Source organism: Callospermophilus lateralis, chromosome 14 (genome assembly GCF_048772815.1).
Source record: "Callospermophilus lateralis isolate mCalLat2 chromosome 14, mCalLat2.hap1, whole genome shotgun sequence".
Taxonomy (NCBI): domain Eukaryota; kingdom Metazoa; phylum Chordata; class Mammalia; order Rodentia; family Sciuridae; genus Callospermophilus; species Callospermophilus lateralis.
The window spans coordinates 57,221,335-57,235,056 of NC_135318.1; positions in this window are offsets into that span (position 1 = coordinate 57,221,335).

The following is a 13,722-nucleotide window of genomic DNA, read 5'->3' on the forward strand; positions in this document are numbered from 1 at the left end:
GTAACTGAGATTTGCCACTGAGTCTTTTATTTGACCAAGTTTTTCATTTCCAAGAAATGAGATGTTTGGTTATTTTTCAGAATCTCCATCTCATTATTGAAATGCTCTTTCGGATTATGTATATTTTCCATTAGTTTATTTCTTCAGTTTCTTTTTTGATCATTTTAACAATCAACTTTAAAAAATTATGTTTTTAGTTGTTGATGGACCTTTATTTTATTATTTATGTGATGCTGAAAATCAAACCCAGTGCCTCACACATGGCAAGACATGCACTCTACCACTGAGCTATGATTCCAGTCCCTTAACAATCAACTTTTTGAACTCTTTCTGGTATTCCCTCCACTTTAATGACTATGGGATCAGTTATTTTAATGTTATGAACTTTTAAAGTTAATTTTTAAATAACATTTTATTATGTTTTTTGTACTTCTATATTGATATTTGTGCATTTGTTGGGATGGATTTCCCTTTAACTATTATCAGGGTCTTTTAAAATGAGCTGCTTTCTCTTTACTATGTGGCCTGGGCTGGGGGTATATCTCGGTGTAAAAGTACCCTCATGAATGTGACTGTGGTGCTATGATAAATCCCTAACATTGCTTTGAGAGGAAAGGATAATCACCAGTAACTGCAGTCATTACTTCAGAGTATACCATAGACTAACAAACCATAAATACTTAAAAATTTATTTTAAAATTCCCCTAGTCCAAAAGTAGAAAAAGAAGTAATACTCTAGACTGGAAAAATTTGGTACTGAAGTAAAATTGCTATTAAACTGTATAGGGCATAGATAAAAAAAAAGCAGGGGGGAAAAAGAAGCAGAATAAATAACAAAAATAAATAAAAGGGGTTGGAGTACAGACATAAGTAATAATACAAGAATATATAAGAAAAAACCCAATTGACAATTCAAAACATTAACAAAACAAAATTGAGTTAAAGTATGCAATATCAAATAATGGAGCCAATCAAATTACAAAAGACAATACCAGTGAGAGAAACCTAACATTAAGGAATCTAAATTTATTCTTTGCAAAGATATTTGAGATAAACTTCTCACTGGTTATTTCAGATTTGGACTCTGTTAGGTTTTGGGAGAATTAGTAAATGACCATGCTTCCTCATATTGCCCTCTTAAGTTTCTCTGGGAATGGAGTTAGCATCACACCAGCCATCTCTATGGTGGGTTGGTGAGCTATATACTTAGATTCTCCCATCTACCTCAGTTTTCTGTTTCATACATTGTATAGAACTTGGGTCTTGTCACCTATCCACATGGACTTCATTCCATCCATCTTTAGTCCAAATCTAGCTGGTTCTCACAGTTCCCTGGCATATCCAGGTACCCAATATATCTCTGGAGGGTCAGAGGCAAGGGTCTCTGATTGTCAGATCTCTGGCTGTGCCTGGAACCTTGTGTGTTCACCTGGAGAAATGCCACACTTGCCTAGAGCTATCAAAGAAGGTGTTAGTATGCATCTATGTAATTTTCAGGGTGTGCAAGGTGTGGCAACCCAGTGGCAGAGGCATAGCAGCCCTGTGCCTGAGGCTCACGGCTTTTACTCTGGTAGAGTCATGCTCTATCTGTCCCACTCTACTCCCATTGTCAGTGTTGGGGATAGGGAAGTGTCTTGACAGCCTTCTGCTTACAGAGATCCCACTACACAGGTTACTCAGACCACCATTTCAAAGGCATTTGCTCTGGATGGTATTTGCTGTTATCTGCAGGTGGGATGAAGATGTAAGGATTAATCCCTTTCAGGGTCGTAGTTTTAGGTGTGGTTCTACAAAATGGCTTCTGACTCATTTTCTATTAGTCAATTGAGAGAAGCAGAGAACTTCTTTCTCATCAGGTGGCTTTGTGCCCCTTCTTCAGCCTACCTTGGTCTTTTTTCCTCTACTGCTGTTTCAGAAGTAAGCTTGTTAGCCTTGCCTCTCCTTTTTTTTTCCCTTTGTTAACCTTCCCCCAATACCTGCCCTGATGCTGCAAGTGCAGGGTTGGAATTAATGAATTCTTTCCTGTTTTCTGTTCCATTAACCAGAATGTCCACATCCATGTCTCTCAATGTCTAATATTATGGTGCAATCCCTCCATCACCCACCTTTCCAATCAGCTGTTTTTTCTGCTTTCTGATTTCAAATGGTGATGGATTTGCTACCTTTTTCCACCATCTTGATTACTCTTGAATTATGAGTTCTTTATATATTTGAGAACTTGTCTCTTATTGGTTGTATGAATTGAAAATATTGTCTCCTTTTCAGTAGATGGTCTTTTCACTTTCTTGGGTTTTTTTTCCACGAAAGATTTTAATTTTGATGAAATCAAATGTATTTTTTTCTTTGGGCTTCGTATAAGAGCCGTTGCTTAACCTAAGGACACAGATTTATATTTATATTGTCTTCTAAGAATTTTATAATTTTAGCTCTTATACTAAGGTCTATGACTTATTTTGAAATTTTTATGGTGTAAGATAGAGGTTCAGCTGGGTGTAGTGGAACATACTGTAATCCCAGTGGCTTGGGAGGCTAAGACGGGAGAATTGAAAGTTCAAGTAGAATCTCAGCAACTTAGTGAGGCCCTAACCAACTTGAGTGTCCTTGAGTTCAATCCCCAGTTACCACCCCCCCAAAAAATGAAATAAAGATCTAAATAAAAATTATCCTTGTTCATGATTGGAAGATTTAACACTTCAAACTGATTAATAGTCATCCTTACCTGAATCCCAGATTAGTGCTTTATGGAAAATGATTCTCAAGTTCAGACAGTTGCCAAGGAATGAGTAGTGAGAAGAAAAAATCTTCAAAAAGTAGGATGACTTGCAATTTTTTTTCTTTCAAATATACTACAGAACAATACTATGGAGGCAGGGCAACATTGGTTTAAGGATAGATAAAACTTACCTAAACAATAGCTCAATAAAACAGAGTGGGAAGCCCCCAAATAAAGCCATATATATGTGGCTAAATGATCTTTGATAAAGGGACCAAGACAATCCAATGGGGAAAGAAGTCTTTTCCAATAAATAATGCTGGGACAACTGGATAGTTGCATGCAAAAGAATGAAGTTTGACACCCTCCTCCCCTGCTTTCTTTTCTTTTTTTTTTTTTTTTTTGGTACCAGGAATTGAACTCAGGGGGCACTCGACAACTGAGTCACATCCCATGCCCTATTTTGTATTTTGTTTAGAGACAGGGTCTCACCGAATTGCTTAGCACCTTGTCATTGCTGAGGCTGGCTTTGAACTTGTGATCCTTCTTCCTCAGCCTCCCAAACTACTGGGATTATACGTGTCTGCCACTGTGCTCAACTTAATAGTTATTTGAGTATAAGTTTTTCAATTTTTTACTAAATTTATTCCTCATTATCTTTAAACATTTTTATTTTTTGAAATGCTTTATTGACATATAATAATTATACATATTTATGGGTTGAAGTAGGTAATTCAATACATGTATACAATGTGTAATGGTCATATCTGAATCATTTATCATTTCTTTGTGCTGGGGAACCTTCTAATTCCTCTCTTCTAGTTCTTTTTAAAACGTATAAAATGTTGTAAACTCTAATTATCCTACAGTAACATGGAATACTAGAATTTATTACACCTATGTAACTGTATTTGGGTACCAGTTATCTAACCACCTTCTATCTTCATTCCTATGCTTCCTAAAAGTAGAACAGCATTCTACTTTTTTCTATGAAATCAACTTTTTTTGGCTTCATTTTGAGTGAGAACATGCAGTGTTTGTTTTTCTGTGCCTGGCTTATTTCACTTAAACCAGTTTTCTCTAGTTCCAGCCTGTTGCTGCAAATCATAGGATTTCATCATTTTCATGGCTGAATAATAATTTATTGTGTATATATGCCACATTTTAAAATCTATTCATTCATCAATGTATACCCCAGATGACTCCATGCCTTGGCTATATTATGAATAGTGTTGCAATAAATGTGAATACAGTGTCTTTTTGACTATCTCATTTTCTTTGGACACACACACAAGTGTATCCTGACCAGCATTTAAAAAAATTATACAATTATAGTTACTCTAACTGGGGTGAATTGATATGTTTTTGGTTTTGATTTGCATTTCTGTTCTATTGATGTTGAGCATTCTCCCCATAATTATTTATCTTCTTTTGAGAAATGTGTATTCAAATCACATATCCAACTTTGAATTAGCTTGTTTTTTATGCTGTTGAGTTTTTTGAGTACCTTATCAATTCTGAATGTTATATTATTATCAAATGAATTGTTTGCAAATATTTTCTTTCATTGTTTTAAGTTGTTCTTTCACTCTATTGTTTCCTTTGTTGTGCAAAAACTTCTTAGTTTGATATAATCCAATTTGCCTGGGTCAATGGGCAGAGACCATGGACTGAAACCTATGAAACCAGAAAAGAGAAGTAAATCCTCCTTATAAGTTGATCACATCAGGTGTTTTCTCACAATGAAAATCTGATTAACAGTGATTTTTTTTAATAAGACTCCAAAGACCCAGTTTGATATATAATAGGATTATATGAAACTAAGAAGTTTTTGTATTTTCAATATCTTGAAGTGTTTCAGCTGTTTTCTTTCTATAGGCCCATAGTTTTAGATATTACATTTTAGATATTACATTTAGGTCTTTATCCATTTTGAGTTGATTTTTAAAATATAGTGCTTTATTTTGGATGTGAAATGTCCCTCAAAGGTCATTGTGTTAGAGGTTTGGTTGCTAGCCTGTCACTCTTGGGAGGTGGTGCAACTTTTAAGAGGTGGGGCCTAGTGGAAAGAGATTAATTTTTGGGGGTCATGCATTTGAAGGGGATATTGAGACCCTGGCCCTGTTCTCTCTGCTTCCTGTCTGCCGTGGGGTGAGCAACTCCACCATCATGCAATCCTGGCATGAGGTGCTGTGCTGCCACAGGCCCCCAGACAATGGGCCAAGTGACGTGGACTGAAACCTATGAAACTGGGAGGAGGGGGTAAAAACCCAAAACATTTCCTCCTTATAAGTTGATCATCTCAGGTGCTTCCTTACAATGATGAAAATCTGATTAGCACAGTGATCCACATCTAGCTTCATTCTTCTGCAGTTTTCCCAGAACCATTTATTGATGGTGTATGTTTACCTTTCTCCAGTGTAGGTTTTTGATAACTTTCTTGAAGATCAATCAAGTATAGATGAATGGATTTGTTTCCATGTTCTCTATTCCATTGTTCTAAGTGTCAATTTTTATGCCAGTACTAGGCCACTGTGGTTACCGATAGGTTTGTGTAGTGGGCTTTGAGTTCAAGTATTGTGATGCTTTCAACAAAATGTTGTTGTTGTTGTGGTTCAATAATGCTTTGGGGTTTTTGATCTGAAGATTTTTGTGGTTCCATGTGAAAATTTGGGATTTTCCTCCTATTTCTGTAAAGAATGCCTTTGATATTTTGATGGGAATTACATTGAATCTGTAAATCAGTTTGGGTAACCATGCATGTTTTAACTACATTTCTTTCAATCCATGAGCAAGAGATATCTTTGCATTTTCTTCATGTCCTTTTCAATATATTTTCAGTGTTGTATAATTTTTATTAATGAGGATCATTTATTTCTTGGTTATATTAATTTTGAGTATTTTTTATTATAATTGTAAATGAGACTGTTTTCTTCCTCAGCAAGTTTTTTTTATTGGTGTGTAAAAATGCCATTGGTTTTTATGTTGATTTTTTGTTATCTTGCAACTTTACTAAATTTGTTTAGCTTCTAATATATATCTGGTGAAGTCTTTATTTTTTTTCTATTTTTAAAATCATGTCATCTGCAAACAGATAATTTTTCTTTTTCCTATTTGGATGTTCTTTATTTCTTGCCTTATTGCACTGGTTAAGACATCTAATATTATGTTGAATAAGAGTAGCGAAAGTGGATATTCTTGTCTTATTCATGATCCTTGAGGGAAATGATTTCAGATTCTCCTCAGTATATTTTTGTCTGAGTTTGTCAAATGTAAATTCATTGTTTTGAGGTACATTGCTGCCACACCTATTTTGTTGAGGGTTTTTATCATGAAGAGAAGCAGAATTTTGTCTAATGATTTTTCAGCATCTATTGAGAAGATCATACGTATTTTGTCATGCATTCTGTTGATGTGATATATTTATTGACTTGCATATGTTAAATCATCCTTAAATCCTTGAGATAAATCCTGCTTGATCATTGTATTTAAGTCTTTTATATGCTGTTGGGTTTTGTTTGCTAGTATTTTGTTGAGAATTCTTGCATCTATGTTCATATGGGATAGTTTGTATTTTTCTTATTTATGTCATTGTCTAGTTTTGGCACCAGCAATTCTAGGCTCACAGAAATGAGTTTGGAAGTATTTAAGAGAAGGAGCCCTTAAACATTTTGTAATCATTTGAGAAGAATTGGTGTTGGTTCTTTAAAAGTTTGGTAAAAAATTTAGCAGTGAAGCCATTTGGTCCTGGTCCTTTTCTTTGTTGGGAGACTTTATTACTGATTTAATACAGTTATAGGCTGTTTTATAACTGCTCCCCCCGCCCATCCCTGCACTGGAGATTGAACCCCGGGCCTTGCACATGCTAGCCAAGCACACTACCATTGAGCTATATCCCCAGCCTGGTTCAGGTTTTCTGTATCTTCAATTTTGGTAGGTTTTACCTGTCAAGAAATTTACTCATTTCTTCTGGGTTTTCTGGCATGCAGTTACTAACAGTCCACAACTATCCTTTGTATTTTTATAGTATCAGTTGTAATGTCTTTTTCATCAGATATTATTGGGTCTTCTTTCTTATTGAGGGTAGCCTAGCTAAAGTTTTGTTAACTTTTAAAGAATCTTTTCCCAAAGCTGACTCTTCCTTTCATTAAAGCTTTTGTAATTTTTTAGGCCTCTATTTTATAATTTCTGCTCTGATCTTTATTATTTCTTTCCTTCTACCAATTTAGGGCTTTAGTTGTTCTTCTCTAGGCACTTATTGCTGTATACTCCCTCTTTGTACTTCTTTTTTTTGTATCCGTAGGTTTTGGTATGTTGTGTTTACATTTTCCTTTAAGAAATTCTTAAAATTTTCTTTTGGTTCTTCATTGGCCCATTGGCCATTCAATTACATTGGCATGCTGTTTATTTAACATGTAATTGCACAATTTCTAAAGTTCCTTTTGTTGGTTTCTAGTGTTATTCCACTGTAGTCAGAGAAGGTTTTTTTTATTGGTACATTACAATTATGAATGATAGTGGGATGCACATGACAATTTGATCACTTATTCTCTAGTACCTTCCCTTTCCCATCCCTGATCTACTTGCTCTACTCTATTAATCTCCCTTCTATTTAGTTCATTATAATTATGTATATGTAACCCTATATATACACATACCTGTATATACATGCATACATATGTATATCTACACGTTTGATTCATTAGGTATATTCATACATATAGTATAATTTGGTAGATTAGACATAGCATAATTTGGTAGATTTTATTCTCCAGGACTTACCCATGCCCCCCCTTCCCTCCCTCTTAATACTCTTCCTCTACTCTATGGGTCTTCCTTCTATTTTCATATTCCTGTCTCTCACTTGCTTCTTCATGGGAGAAAAATTTGACCCTTGACTTTCTGAGTCTGATTTTTTTCACTTAGCATGGTGTTCTCCAGTTCCATTTATTTTTTTCATGCACAACATAATTTTATTCTTTATGGTTAAATGCTGTGTGTATGCATGGATAGAGAGATTTTCTTTATCCTTTCATCTGTTGATGGACACTTGGGCTGTTTCCATAACTTGGCTATGATTTGCACTGCTATAAACATTTATATGCATGTATCACTATAGTAGCTGATGATAGTTCTTTTGGATAAATACCAAGGAGTGGGTTAGTTGATTCCATTCCTATTCTTTTGAGGAATCTCTATACTCCTTTCCAAAGTGGTTATACTAATTTGCATTCTCACCAACAGTGTATATAAGTGTAACTTTTCCCCAAATCCTCATCAACGATTATTTTTCTTTGTATTCTTGATGATTGTCATTCTGATTGAAGTAAGATGAAATCTCAGTGTAGTTTTGGGATGTTAAACTTTTTAAAATATATTCACTGTTTGCATTTCTTCTTTTGAGAAATGTCTTTTGCCCCTTTATTAATTAGGTTGTTAGGGTTTTTTTTGTTGCTAAGTTTTTGAGTTCATTATATATTGTAAATATTAATCCTCTCTCAGAAGAGTAGCTGGCAAAGAGTTTCTTCCATTCTGTAGGCTCATGATGCAAAGCTTTTTAATTTGATGCCATCCCATTTTGTTTTATTTTTTGAGCTTTAGAAATATTAATAAGGAAGTCAGTTCCTGCTCTTATGTTAGAGCGTTGCCCTTATTTTCTTCTAGCAGTTGTAGTGTGTCTGGTCTAATTTCTACAGCTTTGATTTACTTTGATTTTTATGGGGGGGGGGTGAGAGATATAGTTTTATTCTTCTGCATGTACATATCCAGTTTCCACAGCACCATTTGTTAAAAATGTTAACTTTTCTCCAACATGTTTTTGATGCCTTTGTCAAGGATCAGATGACTATATCTGTTATCTTCTATTGACCTTTATATATGTTTTTAATGCCAATACCATGCTATTTTTGTTATGATAGCTCTGTGGTATAATTTGAGGTTGGGTATTGTAATGCCTTTAGGATCACTCTTATTGCTGAGAACTGCTTTGGCTATTCTGGGTCTTTTTTTTTTTTTTTTCCTCACTAGAGTAAACGGCATAAGTTTAAAAGAACGGAAGGGAAAAAAAGAGACTCTCAAGGAAGAGAATGAGTCCTCTCAGAAGAGAAAGACAGTGCGCCCCTCCTGCCCTGTAATTGGGAGTCCCAGGGAAGTTTCCAGAGAGTTCCACCTAGGTATTTACTTCCTGGAAGAGAGGCTGGCAGGATGCTCACAGAGCTGAAGTTTAAGGAAATTGAGCCCCCCTGTTTTCCACTCAATATCCTGCCCCTTAATCAGGATAGCCCTCAGTAAACTTTCTTTGTGAAATAGCCCTCAGTAAACTTTCTTTGTGAAAGTTTGTTTTGGTTGCTAGGGGGATTGGGGATTGTGACATAGCTTTGGTGATAGGGAGGGTCCAGGCCACCTGGTAGGGTGTGACCTAATTTGAAATAATAGTTTTTCCTAGGGGCATAATTATGGCTGGGGGAGGTTTTGACAAGACCCCCATCTTCCAGGTACTAATCTGTCAGATAAGATTCCCTGTGGTTTTCAGTCATCCTTCATTGTCCTTCCCTGGTTACTCCTCCATGGCTGACTAGCTGTCTAGCATAGCTCCCCTTAAGGACTTGGATCCCTGAATTCTTTTAGGGTATCTGGGTATCAGATCTGGCTGCTTCCTGCTGAATGTGTGAAGTTGGGGAATGAAGGTCTTTTTTTTTTTTTTTTTTTTTTTTTTTTTTTTTTAAATCGGGTGGGGCATACAGGAGGTGTATTTAATATCAAGGAAGACCACAGATCCATGGTGGCAGTTGGTGGGAGACTGGACAAGGCATATAGGGAAGAGATCATTCTAAGATAACAGTAAACAAGACATCAAAACATTTTGTAAACAATTAGTACAAAACCATTTAGCATTATTAGTCTCTGAAAACCCCCAATATTAAAACTTAAGGTCCAACATGGAATTGATATGAGTAGAGGCCATTTAAGGCTTTTGAAACATAAGGAGATTTGTTAGAAACATATAAAAACACTTAGTTTTTATAATGGCAAATGTGTCCTCTTGAGCTAGTTAAGATATGTAATGCTATCTGATTTCTGTAAAATAGTCTTTCATATGAATTTTAAGATTTTTTCCTAGTTCTGTGAAGAATTGTCAGATCAGGCTGGGCAGGCAGCAACCAAAGGAGGCAGATTTAAAAGGGCTGCTGAACAGGCTTTATTGAGATATCACTCCCGGGCGGAACTCGATCAGACCCACAGAGGGGACTGGGGAAGGGTCTGAGGAGAAACCGTGTGGAAGCTCGACCAGACTAGACTTTTATGGGGCTTACAGCAGGAAGGGAAGGGCTTGGGACAGGAAAAGGTGTTTCTAGGGTCCCTTGCCCCCTTGGAGTTGGTCAGGGGAGTTGGATGAACTCCAGGATTGGCCAGGGGGTCCTGCTGATTGACAGGCATTAGTCAGGAGATCTGGCTGATTGACGGGCGTTTCCGCTGGCATCTGATTGGTGTTCAAAGCAGAGCGGGCTGCTTTGTTCTAAGTTGTCACTAAGTTGCCACTAAGTTGCCACCAAGTCGCCTCCACCAACCTAACAAGAATGTCATAGTATTTTGATGGGGAGTGCCTTCAGCCAGTAAAGTGCTTTTGGTAATATGGACTTTTGACAATATTCTGCTGATCCATGAGCATGGAAGATATTTCCATCTTTTAAGATTGTCTTCAGTTTTTAAAGTGTTCTATAATTTTCTTTGCAGAGATCTTTCACTTCCTTAGTTAATTAATTCCTAATATTTTTGAGGTTTTTGTGAATGGAATAATTTTCTTGATTTCCCTTTTAGTGGATTCATTATTGGAGTATAGGAAAGCTACTAATTTTGGGGTATTGATCTTGTATCCTGCAACTTTGCTGAATTTGTTTTCAGGTACAGAAGTCTTCTGATGGGGTTTGGGGGATCTTCTAAGTATGGATCATGTCACTTTAGGGGATCTTATTGAGGAAGTTAGTACCTGCACCTATACAATGGTGTTAATACTATGTTTTCTTCTAGAAAACAGTTTGACATCTTCTGTTTCTATTTGTATACATTTAATTTTCTTTTCTTGCCTGATAGCTTTGGCTAAAATTTTAATAACTACATTGAAATGGGAGTGGTGAGAGTAGACATCCTTGTCTTATTGCTGATTTTTGAGGGAATGCTTTCAGTTTTTCTATGTTCATTATAATGTTGACTTTGGGTTTGTTGTCTATAGCCTTTCTGGGGTTGAGGTAAGTTTGTTCTATTCCTGATTTCTTCCCCGGCTCCCCAATCTTAATGCAATGAATGGAATCTTGATTTTTCTGAAATTTTTCTATGCATCGATTGAGATGATCATGTGATTTATGTCCTGAATTGTTTTTTTTATTTCATTTTAAAAAAATTTTTTCTCCTTTAATTTTTATTGTTGATTGTTCAAAACATTACATGGTTCTTGACATATCATATTTCACACTTTGATTCAAGTGGGTTATGAACTCCCATTTTTACCCCGTATACAGACTGCAGAATCACATCGGTAACACATCCACTATTTTACATATTGCTATACTAGTGTCTGTTGTATTCTGCTGCCTTTCCTATTCTCTACTATCCCCCATCCCCTCCCCTCCCCTCTTCTCTCTCTACCCCATCTACTGTAATTCATTTCTCCCCCTTGTTTTTTTTCCCCTTTACCCTCATTTCCTCTTGTATGTAATTTTGTATACCCCTGAGGGTCTCCTTCCATTTCCATACAATTTCCCTTCTCTTTCATTTTCCCTCCCACCTCTTGTCCCTGTTTAATGTTTTTTTTTTATTTTTATTTTTTTCATGTTTCATACATTTGATTCAAGTGAGTTATGCATTTCCTTTTTTACCCCAAATACAAATTGCAGAATCACATCAGTTACACATTCACAATGTTTACATAATGCCATATTAGTGACTGTTGTATTCTGCTGACTTTCCTATCCCCTACTATTCCCCCTCCCCTCCCCTCCCATCTTCCCTCTCTACCTCATCTGTTGTTGTTCCCTTCTCTCCCTTCCCACCCTTTCCCCTCACAACCTCATATATGTGATTTTGTATAACGATGAGGGTTTCCTTCCGTTTCCATGCAATTTCCCTTCTCTCTCCCTTTCCCTCCCATCACTCGTCTCAGTTTAATGTTAATCTTTTCCTCATGCTCTTTCCCCCTGTTCAGTTCTTAGTTGCTCTCCTTAAATCAAAGAAGACATTTGGCATTTGTTTTTTAAGGATTGGCTAGCTTCACTTAGCATAATCTGCTCTAATGCCATTCATTTCCCTGCAAATTCCATGATTTTGTCATTTTTAGTGCTTCATAATACTCCATTGTGTATAGATGCCACATTTTTTTTTATCCATTCATCTATTGAAGGGCATCTAGGTTGGTTCCACAGTCTAGCTATTGTGAATTGTGCTGCTATGATCATTGATGTGGCAGTATCCCTATAGTATGCTCTTTTAAGGTCCTCAGGGAATAGTCCGAGGAGGGCGATAGCTGGGTCAAATGGTGGTTCCATTCCCAGCTTTCCCAGGAATCTCCATACTGCTTTCCAAATTGGCCGCACCAATTTGCAGTCCCACCAGCAATGTACAAGTGTACCCTTTTCCCACATCCTCGTCAGCACTTGTTGTTGTTTGACTTCATAATGGCTGCCAATCTTACTGGAGTGAGATGGTATCTTAGGGTGGTTTTGATTTGCATTTCTCTGACTGCTAGAGATGGTGAGCATTTTTTCATGTACTTATTAATTGATTGTATGTCCTCTTCTGAGAAGTGTCTGTTCAGGTCCTTGGCCCATTTGTTGATTGAGTTATTTGTTATCTTATTGTTTAATTTTTTGAGTTCTTTGTATATTCTGGAAATTAGGGCTCTATCTGAAGTATGAGGAGTAAAGATTTATTCCCAGGATGTAGGCTCCCTATTTACTTCTCTTATTGTTTCTCTTGCTGAGAAAAAACTTTTTATTTTAAGTAAGTCCCATTTGTTTATTCTTGTTATTAACTCTTGGGCTATGGGCGTCCTATTAAGGAATTTGGAGCCTGACCCCACAATATGTAGATTGGAGCCAACTTTTTCTTCTATCAGGTGCAGGGTCTCTGATTTGATATCAAGCTCCTTGATCCATTTTGAGTTAACTTTTGTGCATGGCGAGAGAAAGGGATTCAGTTTCATTTTGTTGCATATGGATTTCCAATTTTCCCAGCACCATTTGTTGAAGATGCTATCCTTCCTCCATTGCATGTTTTTAGCCCCTTTATCAAATATAAGAAAGTTGTAATTTTGTGGATTGGTTTCTGTGTCCTGTATTCTGTACCATTGATCCACCCGCCTGTTTTGGTACCAGTACCACGCTGTTTCTGTTACTATTGCTTTGTAGTACAGTTTGAACTCTGGTATCGCTATACCTCCAGATTCACACTTCCTGCTTAGAATTGTTTTTGCTATTCTGGGTCTTTTGTTATTCCATATGAATTTCATGATTGCTTTATCTATTTCTACAAGAAATGCCATTGGGATTTTGATTGGCATCGCATTAAACCTGTAGAGAACTTTGGGTAATATCGCCATTTTGATAATGTTAGTTCTGCCTATCCATGAACAGGGTACATTTTTCCATCTTCTAAGATCTTCTTCTATCTCTCTCTTTAGGGTTCTGTAGTTTTCATTGTATAAATCTTTCACCTCTTTTGTTAGGTTGATTCCCAAGTATTTTATTTTTTTTTGAGGATATTGTGAATGGAATGGTTTTCCTCATTTCCATTTCAGAAGTTTTGTTGCTGATATACAGGAATGCCTTTGATTTATGCATGTTGATTTTATATCCTGCCACTTTGCTGAATTCATTTATTAACTCTAGCAGTTTCTTTGTAGACCCTTTTGGGTCTGTTAAGTATATTATCATGTCATCCGCAAATAGCGATAATTTAAGTTCTTCTTTTCCTATTTTTATGCTTTAATTTCTTTTGTCTGTCTAATTGCTCTGGCT